The sequence below is a fragment of the Ictidomys tridecemlineatus genome, chromosome 4 (assembly GCF_052094955.1).
Source record: "Ictidomys tridecemlineatus isolate mIctTri1 chromosome 4, mIctTri1.hap1, whole genome shotgun sequence".
Lineage (NCBI taxonomy): Eukaryota > Metazoa > Chordata > Mammalia > Rodentia > Sciuridae > Ictidomys > Ictidomys tridecemlineatus.
Window position 1 is genome coordinate 146717692 of NC_135480.1, and position 20409 is coordinate 146738100.

General features: G+C 37.5%; 1 protein-coding gene across 8 annotated transcripts in view; it reads right to left on the bottom strand.

Moving 5' to 3' along the window:
• The window catches only part of Glis3 (GLIS family zinc finger 3), a 434230-nt gene that overhangs the window by 79316 nt on the left and 334505 nt on the right, over window positions 1-20409 (bottom strand). The gene's annotated exons all lie outside the window — the stretch shown is intronic.

Here is a 20409-nt window from a genome sequence, read left to right on the forward strand (position 1 = left end):
TAGCAGGGAGGTGATGACACTAACTTTGTAGGATTGTTACCAGGAAACGTAGGTGATCCAAGGATGATTGCCAGTGCTGTAAATGACTATAATTATTATTATTATTAATTAAGTGTGAAGCTGTTTGGTTGTTAAAAGTGATACCTGTGTTAGCAGCATTGGGTTCTTTCGTATCCTCAGAACCGGAGCTGGCAACAAACAGTGTTCTAATCAAGACGTGAGCACAGCTTTGCAGGATGAGCATGACCCTGGAACTATTCTATCTCAAAGAATATAGCTAGTGTTCACTCTCTTGGAAGACACCAAGATATTTTAGAAATAGCAAAACATTTTCAGAACACTCTGGGGGTGCTAATACTTTATCCAGATGTCCCCTTTACCAAAATCTGTTCTACTATCTAGCTGTCATCCTGGACAGAGCTGGGGAGTTGAGGTTCAAAGGGATGTTGAAATCAGAAAGGCATGCAGCTTTTATTTTTATTTTTGTATTGTTACATTTGTAAAAACACCATTTTCCTCCTAAGTCAATATTTTTCTAAAACTGACACCAAAAGTCTTCCTTTTTCATTTTCTGACTGGAAAATGAAACAAAAATTGACACAAAAGTGAGCTTCATGGTCAAAGTCAGGCTTCCTCTAGAGATACATCTCAAAAGCAGAGCACTAAACCAAAGGGCAGATTCTTATATATATATATAAATTATTAAAAATTTTATAAATATATATAAAATTATAAATAGGGAATTTGTCATTGTCATTGCAGTTTCTTCCTCAGCCTTTGGGCCCTGGCTGGGGGCAAGTGAAGACTCAAGGCAAGACGAAGGGTTTACTTCTATCATAGCTTCACTAACTCCTTTGACACTGCTTGTTGCACTAATGTGACCATGCACATTCCATTTCATCCATTCAAGTGTAGCATTTTTCTTTCTATTCAAGTTTTCTCCAGGTTTAATTAAAGCAGTCAGCTATCTGGTAATTACTTCCCCTGTCCATCTTACCAGCTCCGCATTGTCTTCCCCTGAATTGATTTCTGACTACAGCCTCTGCCTATGCTACAGCTTAGGAGGTGTGGGGAGGGACTAACTACAGAAACTGGAAGATTTCATTTTTATTCTTCCTTTCATGTAATTAAAATGGATTGACTAAAAAAGATTCAGGGCCGATTTTAATGTGCATGAATGTTTGGACAATTTTTAAAATGCCTATTTCTAACAGTTGAAGGCTGTCACTTCACTGGAGAGTGCTTGCTTTTTTTGCTGTCCCACCCATCTCACACTTAACAGTTTAATTTTCCTTAAGTACATCATTGACAATATCACCCCCTCCAAATAAAAGTCCCTTAATCACTCTGCCCAAAACATTACCTGTAACCCAAACTTTAGCAAGCTGCCTCTCCCCTGCTCATGTACCCACACATTCCATGGCTCCGGTAACACAGAGCCAAGATGCTCTTTCTGTTGGTTCTCATTCATGCCTCATTCTGTACTTTCAGCCACAAACTTCCTGCTGGTCCCCTTTAGTCATGCTCTACACAACTACAACATATTCTGCATATTCTCCAAGTCCAATCAATGCCATTTTCCCCTTGAAGTTTTCTCAGACCTTCCCAAAATCATTTCTTCCTTTTTTTTTACATTACAATAGCAATTCCTTTTCATTTTTGTGATGGCACTTTTGGTTTTCTGTAATAGTTACTTATAAACTCTATTTCTCTCTCACTCTGTTGTTACTTATAAGTAATATGTATGTATGTATGTAAATCACAGAAGACAAAAGATTTTTCTAAACAGATGCTCCTGGCTGATGGATCATGCAACCTAAAATAGTGTTTCTTTTCACACAAAAGGGATCCTATAAGTGTTTGAAGAATATGTGAACAAATCAATGAATGAATAACAAATGAATCAATAACTGCCAAGGATTCATTTATCTATCCGCATTCTTTAGGGCAGACCTCAAAGACAGAGGAAATAATGTCTTCCATGCAGTAAGAGGAGAAGAATAGGGTGAGGCAATTCAAGCATGCGTAAATTATCAGTTAAGAATAAAACAGGAAAAAGCCTAGTGAAAAATCTAAATAGAAGTTAAAGGAAAAAAAAACCCTATACACTTGGGAAGTTTATTTCCTTATAATACTCAGTCCCCATTCATGCCAAATATCACTAGTTAATACTATTCCATTTATATACTGTCTCTTGGTGTACAAATGAACAATCCTTCCAATAGGAAATGCTAATTCATTACATTTATATATGTGCGACATATCTCTCATTCATCTGGGAAGGCTGGGAACACATCCAATTTTTACCTTGCTTTTAAAGATTCAATGTCTAGTGTATATTTGATAAGTAGAACACAGGAATTTCAAGCTAAGTGGGCCCCAAACTATGCATGCTGTCTTTCTTTTTGACAACCTACACAGCCAAGATGAGAGCTTCCATCTTAGTCAAGATGAGAGCTTCCATCTTCTGACTCCTGTTTGGATAAGTGACCAGACACAGCCCTGGTTGCCCTGACCACTGTGCCACACTCAGCCTTTAATACTGCTCCAGAGAATTTGTTCTTCTGAGATAATACTGAAGATAAGAACTTGCCCATAGTGATATTTTTGTGAATGGATAGAAGTGTTTTACTGATGGTCTCCCCTCTTGTCTGAGGACTGTATATCTTAGACAGACGTATGAATCCTATGGCCTTTCAATGCTTTGGTGAAATGAAGTTCCTTGGTTATCAGAAGGAGGAGCAATGCAGAAAAGTGTCTTAGGCAAAGCCAAGACAGGGGCTAACTCCCCTAGGGCCTCCCTGTAGTCTGTGTAGCCTCTGTCACAGCCATCTTCATGTTTAGAACCCACTATTGCTTTGGGGATGTTAACATCACTTTATTTTTCTTCATCCACCCCCTGTAATTAGCCTAGTCCCTTTCCAATAATTGAATGCATAACTAAAAAAATAACCCCACCCTAGAAATCCAGGCTAGAAAGCCAAATATCCACTGGAAGTGTAGGAAGGATGATGAGGGGTAAGAGGGGCCACTCTTGGTACAACTGTGTCATCTCAGAAGCCTTGTCTTAGACCACATCAGCCTTGCTAGTTTAGCAGAATGGAGAAAAACAAGACCAGGTGAAGGTTAGCGAGCAGAAACAGGTGTCAAGCAGCCTAGTATGTTATCCCTGGATTTGAAGGACACGATGCTTTTTCTTCCCCAGATGTCCTGCCACTTGCAGGTCTCAGCATATATACTTTTGTTCTCAGGGTCTACAAGGAACTCCAAACTCAGCGGTCTGCTCTGTCTAACTCCACTCTCAAATGCTCCAGGCCTCATGTTGCTTGTCTGTCATAATTATCAGCACCCTCTTGGGAAGACGCTATTATTGGAAGTAATTTCACATTCTGACACGGCAGGAAGCTAGTAGAAGTTGTAACTACTTCAGATCTCTGCAAAGAGCCCTGTGTGCTGGAAACTTTCAGTCCACTAAAAATGAATTTATCAAAGAAATACTCTTCTATATATGCTGAGGAAAGGCAAAGTGCCATAAAAAGACATGTCTCTCTTTCTTCCCCAACAATCCTCCAAAGTAGAACTAGGGAAGATTGAGGTGCTGTCGAGTCAGACCATCAACATTTCAAGTCACCGTGGGGGACGTATTTTTTCTTACATCTGATTTTAAAGAGAGAAAATCAGGTATTTTTTAAATCAGAAATTAACAAGTAAAACACACCTCCTCGTCCAGGTAGAAAATAATCTTAGAAACAAAAGTAGTGGCATCAAGAAATAACAATCTGTCCTTTTGAGAATCCCATTTTATCACCCACAGGAACTCAGGTCTGCACATTTTAGCAGAAACCCATGTCTGTTGATAACAGAAGGCACATGCCTTTGTACAACTCCCATCGTAATCAAACATCAAGGAAAGGTAGAATGTGAAATATAGGCCACTTAATTTTTCCCTAGTACCATGAAGATCAAAAGAATATCTCTATTCTACCAAAGAGACACCCCCAGCTTCTGCCTTCCCACCGGGGGAACCAAGTCACGTCCTTGGTTTCTCATGTCATTACCATAGCTGAAATGATGTAACAATAACAGCAAACAGGGGTGTCCCTCTGCGCCAACTCTAATCAGTTTCAAAGTATGTTTTGTTGGTTCTCATTGACGCCACTCAAAGGAACTGGTCACTCGTGGTCTCAAAAGTTTTACAACAAATTGTGTGATTAAATTCCTTAAACACGTCTGTCCATTACTAATCCTCTTTTGCCAACATCCCTTTCAGAGAAAAATTGCAGCGCTGCATGGTGCCTGATTTATATTTCATTTTGAGAACAGGAAGTAAAGGGATTAAAGTTAAGGATTAAAACACTTACTCTTTACTGCATTTTTTTTCTTGTCCCAAATGGCTTCCTGGTTGCCATGGCTACTGTTCACTGGTCCTTAGCCCTGAATGCAAGTCTCTTTGCATTAATAAAATATTTTAAATGAGACTTCATAGAAAAACAATAGGGAAAGTAGCTTTAAGTTCAATTGCTCTTGAAAGAAGCAGCTAGAATTTTCTAAAAAATTGTTTCTCTTTTTCCCTTCATTAGTAACTTCAAGAGGGAATCTTGAATTAAAGGACAGTATAGGAACAATCTAAAGATGAACAATGCAAAATCGGAATTATTCAGTAGGGGCACAAAGAGAGAACTGAGATAGTAAGTTGGTCTTTAGCTTAGAAACCAGTGTTTGTAGGAAGATTAAGGGTCCCTGGGAATTTCTCAAATGTTGTAACACCACATAACATTTAAAAGGCAAAAATGCACGTAAATGCAGTGTTGCAATTCCAAACTGGAAATACCAGGCAGGAAATGAAAATCTGAGGTTTTCACCACCACAAAGTTAACTTAGCCATATCAATGTAAATATCATTGCTTTGTATCCAAGTTTCTGGTGTTCCCGGTGGCAGCAACCACTAAGAGTGTGGCCAAAGAGGCAATACCCGTGAAAAGCACATGCTGTCAAGACTGACGGACATCTCTAGTGAGCAGGGGGCATGGTTGGGGATGAGTCAGGTGTCCAGGAAAACAGGTGACGTTGGCGAGTAAACAACCACACTGCACTTGACTTGTTCTTTTAAAAACACTCTACTAACATCCACTTTAGACTATTGCTTCCTATATTCCTTTAAAAAGTCAAGGAAAACTGAGGAGACTGCAACTGGGTTTTAAAAATGCAGTTTTACTTTCTATTTTAGCTCCATTGTACTTTCTAGTCTTAAAGCTCAATAGCAAAAGAAGCTTTCATATAAATTGTGAAGTGACTTCTAAAACATTTCTCCATGCTACCCCCTGCCCCATGCTCTCTACTGCTTAGGCCTTCTCTGTCTGGTCATGCAGTGGTTTCAAGTTATTCCATTAGTCCACAGGGACCCACTGAAATGACCTCATCACGGTCTATGTATGATTTCTCACTTCTTCCAATCCCATACTGCTATTTAAATCACCATTCCTGTATCAACCCCCACAGGATGAAGAGAGTGGCTTCTTAAAAACTGGTAATTAAAGCCATATTGATACATTAATAGGAGTACGGGGACCGTTACATTGCTTTTGCCATATTAAAAAAAAAAAAAACAACAAAGTTACACAAGGATCTTCTGGGGATAATCCCATAACCAGAGAGAATGACTATGATGGTGGCAACTTCATGCATTTTTGTAAAAAATCCGTTGTCTGTAATTCCGGTGTGTGTGTGAGTTGGGGGGGGTGAGGAACTCCCAAATCAAACCACGAGATACAACCCATGGCCAGACCACAGAAGCTAAAACAAATGTGCATCTCTCAAGTTTGTATATATCTTACGAGCAGAGGCACTCACTGCCTTTCTGGACCATCTTTCCTAAGACGTTTATATACTGAATAGCTTGGGAATAAAACAGGACAGTACCACCCTCCTGATGAAAGGCAGGCATGCTATGTTCACTATGAAAGACTCCCTAAGCTCTGAATTCCCTTCTTGTAACACAACCCACCGAATGTGCCTGGTCTTCTTCATGTTACTTTGTGGGAACTGGGATTTAAAAAACTAACCCAGGAAAATGATACTTTGGCTCCTACTATTGCTGTGTGATAAACTGTGTGTCTCTGACCTGAGAAGCTCATGTCTTCTGCTAGCATCCCATGAAACTGCAGCAGGCTAACTTGTTAGCTTACCCAAGGGTAAAATCTCAAGACTCCTTCTAGTTCCTGCCACCTACAGGACCATCTCTGAAATGTGAACAGTACTAGGAAATACAATTTTGTGGGGGACTCTGTTCTGTATAACCAATTTGAGTACCGTCCCACCAATCAGCATGTCAGTACCACTCCAGAGGTCCAATCTCAAGTGATTTAGCTAGAGAAGAGCCACAATGGCCATAAGGAGTGATCTTCCCACCAGGTCATCCTCTTGGAATAGCCCCAGGATGAGCCCATAGATAAGCTTGACAGGGTACTTGGCAAGGGAAATAGGTGGAAGAGTACCCTGAAGGAAAGAAATGGGGGCTGGCTCCTATGTGGGTCCCAGTCTAGGATCAGGGTGTCCTACCTGAGTGGTACTGCTGGCCCAGCCACCAAGGAGGAGGCTTAGAGAGTTCTGAGAAAGCACAGAGGCTCTGCCACCATCTCTTATAGAAGGCCATGAAAGAACACCTGGGAGTGAACCTCATGCTAGAACTTACTGACAGGTTACGAATCTGCATATGTTGGGATATCAGACAGCCCTGGTGAGGATGATAATGCGAAACCAAGGAGTAACGCATGGCATTAGAAAAGCTCAGCTTGGGGACCCTTCCGCTCTCTGAGTATGCTTTGTAAAGTCATTTATCTTCTCTGAACCTTAGACCTTCCATTTCCAGAATGAGATAAAATAGTATCAGGATGCCCCAACTGGATGATACCACCAGGAAGGAGCTAAGAGAATTTTTAAGGAGGGAGCTCAAAACCAGGAGGTTCCTTGTAGAGCTGTTTTGAAAATCAAAGGGGTAAACAGGCCTGAAAATGCTCAGTGAACAGGGCTACACTATTTGATGATTATTATTGTAGTTCTTCCGATTTCTTTTATTATTTCATAAGAGAATAAAAATGCTTAATTGCATTAGGGCCATTATGTTGTTATGTGTCTTACATAACCATTCACCCATTTTTGCTTTCACTGATGATCCTGAGTTTGTGAACGTTTTTGCTGTGTTGAGGTCTCTGATCAATTTCTAGGCTAATATCCTGAGAGAGAGAAGGATCATGATTGGGGTAGAGATAGGAGGTGGGAAAATACTATGAAACATTAAATCCCTCTTGCTCATTTATGTTATGATTTAGGGTCCTTCATATGTCTTGAGGGTTTTTTTTTTGACTGAAAATTGGGGAATTTGTTCTTGACATATTTTTGAACATAAAATAAAAAAGATCTTTAGATACAATAGTAGAGAGGGAGTGGACTACCCTTGATTGCTATTTTGAGTACAAAAAAAGGAAAACTGATTTCTGTTATCTGTGTCTGTACAGATGAGGAAATGCCAATGATATCTTTTGCACTATCATTTCAGAATACAACTTCCATCCAAAGTCAACAGTGGTAAACGCTACTCAAATTCCTACAGCCAGTGCTGTGTGCTAAGCTAGCTGAAAGCACCACTCTGTGCAGAGCTTCTTATCTGTCATTCTCTGTCATGCTCTACTTGGTTCCTTTTGAATACCTTTTCAGAGCCCAGTAATGTCCTGGAGACACAGGTGAGAAAGACTACTCACGGCAGTGATTTATACTTTCTATCATCAAAACTTAGTGGTCTTAGTTCACAATGCTGTAGGATTTTGCAATGTAGCTATCACTGAGTCTGAAAATAAATAAAAGCTAACGTATTATACACAGAGGTATCATGCATTGTTCTTCCAAGATAAAGTGTGGAGTTCACTAGTTGCCTCTAATGTATTTTCCAAAGTGAGGAGACTTAAAATATTACTTAGACCACTCAAAATAAAGTACCCTTCTCATTAAAAAAAAAAAATCATGTTAAGGACAAAGGAAAAAACTATTTGCTGAGCACCCCAATATTCTGGAGTCTGGGAGTTTTTGCAAAGTCCATTCACATGCATGATCACATTTGAATCATGGAACAGTTCCAAGGAGGTAGGAACATCAACTTGAAGCTCAGAGAAGGTAAACAATTTTCCCCCAAAATCACAGATGAGTTTCAAATTCAGAAAGGCATTCTTCCAAATTCTTTCTTGTTCTTCTACAAGAAACAAGACAGAACCAACACTGTCAGAAAAGAGTGGTTTAATTAAAACACGGGAAGCTAGGTTTAATCAAAATGGTGGATGACAGGTAGCCTTTTGTAAGAATGATACCAAAACAGAGGCCTTCAAATGGAAAAAAATCTAAAAATCTGATTCTATTAAAATATTTCTATAGTAAATTTTCTATGAATAAAAATTCCACATAACAAACCAAGTTGCAAAAATGGCAGACTACTAAGAGTATTTGCAATACAGATGATAATAAACTTGTTTATATCTATTATATGTAAAGAGTTACTTCAAATCAATATAAAATTCTCATAAAAATGAGAAAAGATTTCAGACAATTCATAAAACTGAAATACAAATGGCTAATAAATAATGGAGAGAGAAGCAAATTTACCACCAATTTAAGAAAAGCTTCTTACATTAATAATTCATCTGGGAGGCTGGGGCATACCTCTGTGGTGGAGTGCTTGCCTAGTATGTATGAGGCACTGGGTCCAATCCCTAGCACCACATAAAAATAAATAAATAAAATAAATATATTGTGTCTATCTATAAGAATTTTTTTAAAATTCATTTGTTATTTATCGTATTAACATGTATACACTCACCTCATATTTTTTAAAAAAATATAAGAAAATTTCATTTTTTTATCATCTTAGCAGGGATTTGAGTAAATTATTACAAATGTTTTGGAAGTTATTTGAGCAGTACATTGCTAGGAACTTATTACTTTAGGACATTTATTAAGAATCTATGCACCAGATATACATCACAGGATTATCCATCATAGTAAAATTCTTAAAACAACTAAATGTCTAAAATAGTAGATTGATTGAATGAAAGGCGATATATCCTTAAAATAAAGCCATTAGTAGTATAGCTGCTGACAAAGCAAAATATTTACTACATCCTATGTAGTAAAAAAAAAATAAAAGTAGAAATACCCCATAATATGTTTACATATGACACAAAAAATACATGGGAAGATATACCCCATTGTTAAGCCATTGTGATTCATTGCTATTCTAAGATAAAATATTTTAACATCACAAATCAGGGTGTGTTATGATCCATGGTGTCTTGGTTCCAAGGAACATACATATATACTCATTGTTTATAAAAATATAAATAATTATGCAATTTTAAAATGAGGATAGACTCTGAGCATGATGAATCACATAAAGCTCCTCTACTACCTGGTTTGTTAATGGGGAAAATGCCTAGGGAGAAATGTTGGAAAAATAATTGCTGGAGGTAGGATAGGGAGGAGAATAAAGCCCAGGACAGGAAAGAGGACAGCAAGAAGGCTCACCTAGCTAGTCAGGGAATTTAAGGTCCTAAGCTCAAACAAACTCTGCCACCAAAGACACTTGCAAATATGATTATAAGAGCATGCCGTGAGAAAGTACAAAGAGATAAGGCCAGAAAATGGAGAACAGAGATATCCCTATCCCAAATTTCAATAATCAAAATAAAGCCAAGTAATGTATGAAGCCAAGAAAGGAAGAGAAGAAAGCTTAAAGTTCATGCATGGAAAGATTCTAGAAAGAATTGCACAATCGGTAAGCAGTAAAGCAGGAAGAAAGTCAGTAGGAGCAAGGACTGGGTTATGGAAAACAAACAGAAAATCATTTCCTATTTAGATGCCTTTAAGGAAAGATGCACACAGGAGGAGCCTAGTATTCACAGGATATTTAGCAGTCTCTCATGGCAGCATTTTGAAAGACTGAGAAATCTAGAACTGATGCTAGCACAGCTGGGTGTAGTCACAGTGAAATGAGCCACTGTATTTAACGAATACTGATTAATGGAATATGCCAATCCAATTAATTGCCTTTCCCCCTCAATTCCTCATTCATCCCAACATTACCACCATCATTACCTGTCTGAGTCACAGATCTGACCACAGCCCATGTTTCACATCAGGGCAGGGTATAGAAGGCCCTTTGACATGAATTCCCTTGTCAGTCTTTTCAATCCCAGGTCTTGCCTCCTCTATAGCCAGTAAATGACACTACAGGTCTCCTGTGTCCCCTTGCTGAAACTTTGTTCTCTAGCTGAATAAAACAGAAAACAAAGAAAGCAATGGGGTCCATATGCTTAAAAAAAAAATCCAGAATCTGGATAATAAAAGAAAACGGTGGAGAAGCGGGAGTGATTGCAGCATTTCTGCAAGCATCATCGAAGCCTCAATGGAAAATCAGCAGCGGCCATGGAAGCCAGAACTCAGGCATCTAGCAGGTGTTTCAGGAAGGGTGCTTTTGACTCGACATATCAGAATCGCTAAATAATAACATTGACGACAAAGGCTGTCTCACAAGTTAGAAAGCTTAAAATTACCTGAAGAGGCTTTTTAATATCTTTTGGGATTTTTCAAATGTTATGTCCTTACTAGGCTGCAGAGTACCCAAGGCGACACTTAAGGGCTCTTTACAATGCTGATGTGCGGCCCTATGTAGGAGCAGGGCAGCAAACACCCATCCTAGAAAACCTCTTAGAAAAACAGAACCTTCTATTCCAGTTAAATGAATAGCCTTAGTGAGGCAACTACTTTCTTTTAACAGTTAACTCAACTTAGTCCCTATTCTCCAGAGGATTCAGTAAGCATTTCAAATGTCACATGACACTTTGTTGAGTTTGTAAAGAGGGCTCTGGATTGAGAGTGGAAGAATAATCTTTTGCCAAAATGCGGTGTGGAACGCCAAGATTGCAAACAGTGTGTCAAGACTTAATGGATGGCTTTACATTAGGCAGTATTAACTAATTCTGGCACGTAATTCTGTAGACCGTTTGGCTCATAGGAAAGCAGCATACCACCTTGGCCATCATACTTGGCTCTCTTCCCCTCCTAAACTTTCTCCTTCCTCAGGAATAAACTGAAGAGACTAGAAGTAGTAATAAAAGTCCTGAGTCTAAAGGCCAAAAGAATAAAATAACATATACATGACTTTGAAAGGTCAAAGCGTTAAATGCAGGCAAAACAAACCTTTTTATTATTATTATTATCACTATTACCACAACCACTATTAAACTATCAGAATCACCGAGGTTGAACCTGTACTTGTTGAACAATTCAAATGGTGACTGCAGAAGGCCCAAAAATTAATTAGTCAAATTCCCCAGCCCCTCAAGGAAGAAGGCTAAGTCAGCTGGGGCCAGGAAACAAACCAAAAAATCCCAACTCTTTTTCCCTTTAGAAAATGCTTGCTTTTATCTGCCTTTCACCTCTTATTCCATTAATTAAATGCAGTTTTCTCAGCAGAAATGGAGGGTGGTGAGCCTTCTCCTGTGCATTATAACACCTTCTAATAATAACCCACACCTTACTACCTGCTTGAAACCCACTGCTGCCTCCTCCAACGCCGAAGCTCCATCTATGTGCAGGGCTGCAACAGGCACTGTGTACAGACTGCCTCACTAATCACTAAAACCATCTGAGAAGATGGCTGATACTGTCCTGATTTTACAAATGAGAACCTGAAATTCAGAAACATAAAATCATCTCTCAAGGCTTATGCCATTAAAATAAAAAGTAGGGCTACGAATCCAGCCTCAGAAGTCCAAATGCAAAACAACAACAACAAAAAAAACCCACCAGATAAGTCAACATGGAAGTAAATGTGGTAAGCCTTTTGCCAGTTTAGAAAAGAAAATTCAGAAACAACCCAACAACATGGCATAAAACTCTTCAGCCTGAAATCTAGAACCATATATGTCTCCCACTCATGTAACAACAGGTATGGAAGAACTGACAGAGGCAGGGACTTCCAAACCAAAGACATAGCAATTTCTGAATGAAAACAGGCATTTGGTTAGTCAGGTTGTCTGACTGAGATTTTAAAACACATAAATATGACCAGAAATGTTTTTCTATGTAGGGAAAAAGCAAAGTAGATATATAATCAACTTACAACCATACCATGATCTGTTTCCATTAGTTTTTTCAAAGGCTAAAATCTTTGTAAGGGGAAAATTAATTAATGGAAGAATTTGGAGTAGATTACTATCAGCTTACTCAAATTTGAACAACTACTTGTCTTCTCTTAAAAACTCTTAATGGATAGCATGTATTTTCAGTAATAATAGCTAACTTTTGGGGCAAGTATAACATGTCAGGTACTACGTTAGATGTTTTACCATCATTATCTCAGTTAATATGATACAATTGACACAGAATTAACAAACTTTATATGATATAAAGTTGTGAAAGAAGAACTAATTTATAAGTTAAAATATTACGATAAACTTGTATGGTTGTATAAATTTTCTGATACTATAATGCAACATATAAGTTACAAATACAACATATCCACTTATTTGCTTCAAGAATGATTTTATTTCATTCTCCCAGCACCGTGTCTTTACGTTAATTGTCTTGAATATGCTTGCTCTGAACAGTCAACATTACAATGAAAGAGAATGAGATCAGGTCTAACTAAAATAATTAATTTCCTTCTGCTTCCTAGAGAATACTTTTCACTAATACAAAGAATGGTTTGGGGTTTCCCATGCTCCATTTTCATGAGGCTAGTGTCACCTTCAAAATACAGAAAACTCAGTTAAAATTTAACATAATAGATTTCAGTGACAGTCACTTTTTTATGTGTACTTGGCCAGTCTACAGTCTCGGTTATTCAACAAAATATTTTCTAATCCAGGTATTGCTGTGCAGGTATTTTTAGATGTGATTAACGTCTTCAAACAGTTGGCTTTGAAGTAAAGGAGATTATCTTTGATAATGTGGGTGGGCCTGATCCAATCAGTTCAAAATCCTTAAGAGCAGAACTGAGGTTTCCCTGAGGAAGAAAAGATTCTGTCTGTGGAATGTAATTTCAGCGCCTGAACAACCAATCTCAGAAACTAGGAGCTCTGGTGCCATCTTTATTTTTCTCTTCCTCTCACCCCTGACATTCTGTATCTTACCACTTTCTGTCCACTCATTTTCATTCCAGCTGCCAATACTTTTTTCCAAACCTTTATTAGGATATGTAAAAGTGCACATAGCACTAGTTGGTACAATTGCTTCTAGTCTGTTTCCATTCTACACTTCAATTCACAGTCTACAAAATCAGCCTGCTCCTTGTCAAAATCCAGCCTTAATATCTCTGATGGCCTCAAGGGAAAGAAGCATATCTTACCATTTTTGTATATCCAAGCATTTAGCAAAATATCAGACACATACTAAATGTCCAATAAGTATTTGAATAATTTGCAATTCTGTATCAGTAGAAGTTAATCCTCCAGGGCACAGAAGCACAGAATATCCTTAATTAGGCAAAGTTTCTTTTTTTTGGGGGGGGGGGGGTGGGTGGCGAAAGTAAAGCCAAGTGAGAAAGTCACAATGTGTCTTATATTTCTTTAAGCTCAGAGTCTTCATTTTAGAAAGTCTGAAATCTATGGAGCTTCTCCCCGGGAAAATGCATTTTGCATATCATTTCTAGGAGTTCTTGAGCTTCCTAAAACCCATCTATCCACAGACTAGTCCCGATAGTTTATGAACAAAAGGAAGGACCCCTAGATAATCAAATATCACATATTCGAATTTGATTTTAATTCCCTCTGGTTTGGGACCCAGTTTCTTTTCCTTTGTCTGGACTTTTTTCTTTTTCTTTTCTTTCTTTCTTTCTTTCTTTCTTTCTTTCTTTCTTTTTTTTTTTTTTTTTTTTTTTTTTGTAGCACCTGCATGATTTTTAGAAAGACAGGCTACAGTAATCACTGAAAGATGACTCCACCTACAAGAAAACTATGTTGTCAAGAAGGAAAGTATTTCCAAGGACACTGTTGCTCTACTGTCAGTCACAATAGGTTTTTGTAGATGGCAGATATGTAGTATAACAAAGCTTTCTACTAAAATAGATCCCCTTTCACCTCCCAGGCCCTGTGCTTGCCTTTCAAGCTAGCTATGAAGGTGGAGAAATGGAAAAACCAGGGGAATGTAACCTAAGTCACAAAGCGATTTGTGGCACTGCTTAAAAGAAGCCCATACCTCCTGATGTCCAATCCAAACACTGGTCTGAGACACGGCCACCTGCCCAGTATCCACCAAGAAAACTTTCTGCATTAGGCTTATCCAAGCCCTTGAGTGAAGTCACCCTGAAAATAAATCTTCACAGCTCAGAGAGCCAAGATACAAACAAATGGAAAAATATTGCCCAGGGATATCAAAGACAAAGCTCAACTGAAGCTGAAAAGGGATGACAAGTGAGAACTAGCAGAGGGAACAATAATTGCACGAGGGGCTTGAATGCTGTGGAAGTGGAGAGGAGCAGATACCAGAGAAGGGCAATGGTGAGCTGCATCACGGTATCTTAGGACACTATATTTAGGCAGGTGAGAGACTGAGCTAAATGCTTTTATTCCAAAATGAGTTTCATTAAGAATGCACAAAATTTAATAAGAGATAGTGAGTGAGAAGCTTAGAAGGATTCTGTCAGTCCATCAATCAGAAAAGCAATTATCAAGGAACTACTTCTGTATGGTAGGTGTGCTAGGCACTATACAATCCTAATGGCTCATTAAAGCACCTGCTACCAGGTCCCCATTCTTTATAATGGTTGGCCAGAACTATGCCAAATACCCTCATTTTAATTTTTCATTCTTTTTTTTTAGGAATTAAGAATTTTTAGGATAGAAATAAGAATTTTAAGAATAGAAATAAAACTATCTTACTATATATGACAAAGCACTGGACTGTATTCAAGAACAATATAAAAGCCCACTGATCTCCATTCTTTGGAAATAATAAAACATATGACCTCATTTCTTAACAATCTCTATCATTCACACAGGAACTATGTACCATGTTCTAGTAAGAATTGCCTTTCAATGTTTCTGCTCAGCTCCTCCAAGAGGCCTTTCCAGACCATCTCCCTCAATAGAGCCCTCTTTGTTAATGTCAATATAAATCCCCTCATGGTTTCCTTGCTTACATGTAGGTGACTTATTTTCTGTCTTTTTATTATTAGACTTTATCAAGAGACTGTGGCTCTTCAAGGAAAGAAAACATGTCTGTCTCATACAGGTTTACATCTGTGGGTCTAATTCAGTGCCTAGCACAGAATAGGTGTTTAATAAACATTCACTGAATGGGTCAAATGAAACTTTATTATATTGTGTTTCTCAAATAATTTACTAGAGAAATAGCTTGATGAGATGCTCTGGATGACAAAGATCGGCTTCCTTGTCTAATAATTTGAGGCAATGCCTAATGTTATCTTTCTTAAGGACTATTGGTATATCCAAGGTTCTGAGAACTATTGCAGGAAGGATACCACTGAATACCATTTTTACTAAACTTATATGAAATAAATGACTTTTAAAAAGAAATGTCTAGCTTGGCACAGTGGCACAATCCTGTAATCCCAGTGGCTCAGGAGGCTGAGGCAGGAGGATCTCAAGTTCAAAGCCAGCCTCAGAAAAAAACAAGGCACTAAGCAACTCAGTGAGACCTGTTTCTAAATAAAAAATACAAAATAGATGTGGCTCAGTGGTTGAGTGTCCCTGAGTGCAATCCCAGGTACCCCTCTCCCCAAAAGGAAATATCAGATAACATCTTATGAAATGTGTTCCAAAGGACATACCTTAGGAAACAAATTTCACCCTAAATAAGACCCTGGGTCATCTCTCCAGAGATGGTGGGTGTTTTGCTGTATTTACAAGGGTGGAAAGAGTTTTTCTGATAACTCAAGAAAGGACTTGAAGCTTATTCTAATTCACTGGTCATTCTCATTGACAACCTTCTCCAATTTTTTCAAATGTGGAGTCTCAACTCTTTTAAAATAATTCCCACCACCTTGTAGCTTCAAAATGCTCTCAAAAGCAAAGCTGGACTTCTATTGGGCTTTCTTAAAATGCAAACTTCCAGGTAACTGGTATCAAGTTCAAATCAGTATTACTGACCTAGAGTTAAAGTTGAGATTACTTCTTTCATTTAAATTTAATTATTTATTAGCACCACTATTTTTACTGAAAAATATTTGTTTAACTAAAGCATCTTCCTGTGCCTTACTTGAAATAAGTTCCTCTTAACTCAGGCATCAGGATATCTAGGTATGTGTCACCATCATTTTGAAGTGTGATGTAAGTAATTTGTCACCAGCAAATTGTTAAAAGTACAGAACTTTGTGACTCATTTTTTTTTAAAGAACATTGTGCTGCTTGAACATCTTCACTACAATAGCCTGCTTCTCACTTACTTGCACTCCATATAATTTTGTAAATGTGAGAGGAAGGGGTGGGCTAGTTCTTCCTGAGATGATATGTCTGTGATATGTGCCTATTACTAATGTTCTGCTACTAGTGGGAGTGGTATAATTTATTTCTGAGCAGAAACAAGAAAAAGTGAAAAGGCATTGCAAAATCCATTAAGACACCTGATTGCATACCTCACTTGTGCATGCCGCCTGCCATATAGACCATGACAGAAAACAACTGGTAGAAAAAGTGAACCTCATTAGTCCTTTTAATACATGCTTTGATTCAGGGACAAATATTTTTTTCACATAACTTTTCATAAAGCAAGGTGAACCTACGTGGTACTTAATGACATTGTTTATAGTTTTAAATATATAGAGAGAGGTGTTGTCTCTGATTCCAAAGAATTGCCAGTTCTACACGAAGAAAGTTGCATTAAATAAGTGGCTCCACCTTAGCCAAAATGCTATATAGAGCTGTCCTCTAAGTCAGAAATATAAATACATGCTGCATTCACACACATTTCAAATGCCAAGCTTGGTTTATAATAGCCTGCATTGAGGTCATAAAGATGAAAGTCATCCACCATGGCAAACCAAAGGTGAATGTGTAACAAATATTGAACAAATCACAAATTGGGATCTTTGTGGAAGTATAGAATGGATGAAAGATTCCTATTGCCTTTAACTTTTGGCTAGGCATTCCTTGCATTCACTTTTTTAAAAGTCCATTTTGATAACGGGCTAGATTTGAAGGAAATCCCTCTTATGACACTTCCAAGGTGAAAATGAAAAATTCTGATAAAGCTCACAGCCTTGAGGAAAATTTCAAGTGGCTTATTGCCTTAGTTTTCTCTTATTTCACTCACTCATTATCAGACAGAATTGGAGGACAGGTTCTGTCTTTGCTCTATAGGCTAAATTTTATTCTCAGTGGAGACCGTTGCTGGTGACTTAAGTCTTTCGCTACCCATTTATCTGTGTAGGTCTGTTTCAAGGGACTTGAAAACTGCAAAGTGCATTCAGTGGAAGAAGTCTGTACACTGGCTGATGGAATGTGTGGGTGTGCATGATTTATGCAAAGAGAAAAGTTACTCTCTGCATGCAATGAGCCAAATTATCCCAATTCTTTTGCAGGAGGAGAGTTTCTTTTTTTCCATCATCATCTTTCTTTTTACAGCTTGAATAATGTTTAGCTGAGCTTTCAGGTTCTTCTTGGTTTTCAATAGGATCTGTCAGGTGTGGGAAAGGGCCACATGCCCATGGCTAGAATATCACTTATGAGTTCTCGGGCTCTCCTGATATATATTAATCTTATGGCTATGGATGCTTTGTTGCTGGCCCTGATTTCAGAGTAGGGCCACATAAAGCCGGCAACGTTAAGACCAAAATAATGTCATTTAGTGTCTAGGGGAGGTTAAAAAGAGGATTAGAGGCAGGCAGGCAGGCAGGGTATATTAAACAAGTCCGTGACTAACAGGGTGTGACAGAAAAGAGTTTTATTCTTTTCAACAAAACAATTCCCTAGGGCTGGGACCATTACTCCACTGTGCCTTTATCACCTTGGAATTTTTATGGTTATTTTTGATGAATTCACATTTTTGTAAAGGCTTTTTTGAAATGATGCCAGTTTTCAATTTTTAATTAAAGTCGTAAATAATCTTAATTCTGCCTTAAAAGGTTTATTGTTTCTTTCCTTTTTTTATGATTACTGCCAGGAAATATTTCAAATACCAAGTCCTGATGTGAGTAAGCAATTAGAATCTCTCCAAGGTCTAGTAACAACATTGTACCATGTAAATATAACACACTAGTATATCGGTGCAAGATTCAGAAATGTGGATTGACTGATTTCTGGTTTATTAGCAACTGCTTCTCCTGGGAGGATGTTTCCTCTTTTTGTTGGATGGAGCAACTTTCATCATTTTGATTTCCACAAGCTAATCCATCACAGATTCATAAACACATTTTTAAATAAAAAGGCATGTTAAAATTTGGAAAATAAACACTGTAAACTTGTCATTTAGGTCTGGGCAATGGAAGTCAACCAAAGCCATTTCAACCATTTGTAGGAAAACAGTGAACCTCAAAAGCTAAATCATTTGAAAGATAACAACTCATTTTACATAAAAAAATGAAGAGCCATAATTTTTGACATGAGATGATAATATTACTTCAAAATATACCCCCGTCATCTAAATTGCCTGTTGAAGATTGTCAGTAAATTATCAATAAAATTATATTTTGTAGTCTCAAGGTCTGTTTTTCTTTTTTCAATTAGTGTTTCAAGAATCTTTCACATTGTCAAGACTAATTTTCCATTATAATGAGGCTAAAACATATCATATTTGAATTTAAAAAACCATTTCTGAAAATATCCCATGCTATATTCTATACCTGTCACCTAATGTTACCTTGTTAAATTGAACATCATCTTGCTTATTTGTTTAGATATGGAACTAATGTCCTTGGCTCTATCCATGATGATCATGTTACATTCTACACAGGTGCTTTCCAATCTTACTGATAAATTTGGTATTACAAGTGAAGCCTCACAAATTTGGGACAATCTGTAAACAGACAATGTCAGGCTCAGAGTAATAACCCTCTCATCGAAGAGGGTTTTTTTTTTAAAATGTAATTTGTTATTTCAAACGTGTAAAGTATACATGGATAATGATAAAAATGACACTGATCCTACTGAAATTACTTAATGATATTCAACAATGGTGTGTTATTTTAAGATTAAGCATCATCCTTCCAATTATATTTACATTATTAACGTACTTAGCAGTTTCATTGTTTTTCTAAAATTCAAGAATATATCCAATCCATGCCAAGTGATCACAGATATCAATTTATTAAGATTACAAGTAAGGAAATTTTAAATACATCTCTAGAGAAAAAATAACTAAGTTAGAATTTGATTTACAAGATTGGGTTTTTATGCAATTAAGTATATCTGTAAATCCTCCTAGCTGAATATTTTTCTAACTCACAGGGAAGAGGTCAAGTTCTTTCCATGTGTAAGACCTTGGTTGGCATTGTACTAACACCTCTCAAGGCAGAAAAAATTCACATCACAAAAAGACTATAGAACATTTCCAAACATCACATGTTAAATTCCTATAAGCCATGAAAAAATGGATGCAAGATTTCTAACTAGAAGCCATGGTACCTAAAAACCCTTGCCATGGGGTTCAATCACTTGAAATAAGTTGAGTCTTAAAATGTCCTTAACTTTGCTATAAATGGCCCTTCAGTGAATCAGGTGTCCATCTCGATACAAATGAAACACTCAAAAGCCAAGGTAGCTAAATATGTTTTCTGCTGTGGACAGAGGATACTAGTTTGTTCAAAAACATTTAAAACTCAGTTACTAGGAAACGCCTTGAAAGAAAATCAGCTCCCTGTCGCTAGTGGTGTTGAATCCCAGAGTGCCAACAATGTGTGGCCCTGCATGAGGTCAGAAGAGCAGGTCAGAGACTGGCTGCTTTAACATTTATTCCACATTGGAGATACTATGATTTTTTATAAACTTTGCAAATTGCATTGATCCTTCAGTGACATCAAAGTGACTTGAATTTCAATTTTTTTTTTTCAGATTGTCATCAAGAAGTTTTCTAAGCTTAACATGAGGAATGTTCTCTTCTTTCCTAGAAATTCACCTACCTTCTTTGTTAGAGCTACAATGATTTTAGCCAAATGATCATTTATGGAAAAAACGGTCTCTCCAGAAAGGATTTTTGTTGTATTTTTCTTTAGTCATTTAAACTTAGTTTCCACAAAAGCCTTTTGTTACTTATAGTTTAGTTGACTTTCACCAGTTTTCTCTGATACCTATTAAACAAGCCTTCCCTAGAAATTCTTATCTGGCTTTATCAGCTTTGTAAACCACAGCCTTGCTATTACTTCATGGAAGACTTCCCTCCTCAAAAGAGTTATATGCTACACCTTAAGCA